This window comes from Tupaia chinensis, unplaced genomic scaffold (genome assembly GCF_000334495.1).
Source record: "Tupaia chinensis unplaced genomic scaffold, TupChi_1.0 Scaffold000182_1, whole genome shotgun sequence".
Taxonomy (NCBI): Eukaryota; Metazoa; Chordata; class Mammalia; order Scandentia; family Tupaiidae; genus Tupaia; species Tupaia belangeri.
In genome coordinates, this window is record NW_006159657.1 from 196,272 (window position 1) to 197,812 (window position 1,541).

Consider the following 1,541-nt stretch of genomic DNA (forward strand, 5'->3'; position numbering starts at 1 on the left):
GTGTTTTGCCTTAGGTCATGTGTGCTTGCTGGGGAAAGAAAGAGAGACAGTGAGAGGGAAAGTGAGAAATCACCCCCCCAGGGGGGATGGTCACAGGGGCACACATGTATATGCGCCTAGTGTGATTTTCAAGCCACTGGGTCCAGGACTTGAACTGTGGTTGGCCATGTTGGAATCCAACGATGTAACCAGTATGCCATGTGCTGGACTTCTGTACTGGTCAGGTACTCTATAGTATGTCCTATAACTGGGATTTCTCTGATTAGACTGGGGCAGCAGGTTTTTTTTTTTTTTTCTTTTTGGAGAGGTTTTTTTTTTTTGTTTTGTTTTGTTTTTTGCTATAGGGCATGTGCGCTCGCCAGACAGAGAGAGAGAGACAGAGAGACAGAAAGTGAGAAATCACCCCACCCCACCCACGGGCAGAGAGCCACACCATAATCCCTTCTCCTCCATTCTCCTCTCGGGATCTTGGGCACGCACGCACACGCGCCCGGCATGAGTTTAAGCCTCTGGGTCCGGGACTCAAACCACAGTCGACTACATGGGAGTCCAGCAACATAACCATTACACTAACTGCTGGTCTCAAGGGGCAACAGGTTTTTGAGAGGAAGACCATGCTGTTCACTTCAGAGTCAGGGTATCTATGGCCACCATGACTTCCCAGTGTTGATGTGAACCTCCACTGCCTGGTGGAGGTAGTGTCTGTCACGCCTCCCCACGGTGAGGAGCTCTGATTTAGACAGACACTGTCTTCTATTTCCTCTTTAATTTGTGTCTAGTATTAATTTTTGCTGCCTAGACTGATTTGAAGGAAGGCTACACATATTTAATTTGGCTTCATACTTGAAGTTAAAGTCTTATTTTTTTCAGATAGAAGACATTTTATTACACTATAATCAGCCTGTTGAAGCAATTTGCACAGATTTTTAAACGAATATTTAATATGCAGTGTTGGTGAGGAGGTTAAGAAACAGACATTTCATAGACTGGCTAGGGCCAGGGTGGGGAGGGAAGAAACTTGGCAATCCAGGTCCTGAGTCTTACTCTGTGCTGCCCGAATCCATCAATTGTACATTTAAAATTTTACATGAAGAAAATATATATGCAATGACCTGGCTAAAAAAGAGATCATTACAATATTCTTTTGTTAGGGCTGGCATTATTGCTTAGTGGTTAAGGAAGCCGGATCCCACATGATCCACTGTGGTTCAAATCCTGACCCCAGTAGCCTGAAAAACACATTGCTCACGCATGTGCGCATGCCCTAGATCCCAATAAGATTTGGGGTTGCAGCGTGACCTCACTCCATTGGCGGTGCTTTCTTCCTCTCTGTCTCTCTGACTCTGTTTTGTGCATGCACCCTCTGGCAAATAAAAATAAATAAATAAATAAAATGGGACTAAAAATATCAACCTCACTAAAAAATTGTGAGGAATAACTGAAGTAAAACATATCGAGAACTGCGGGGCCAGCAGGTGGTTTGGTGGTTAGGGTGCTGGACTCCCACATGACTGACTGCAGTTCGAGTCCTAGGCCTGGCG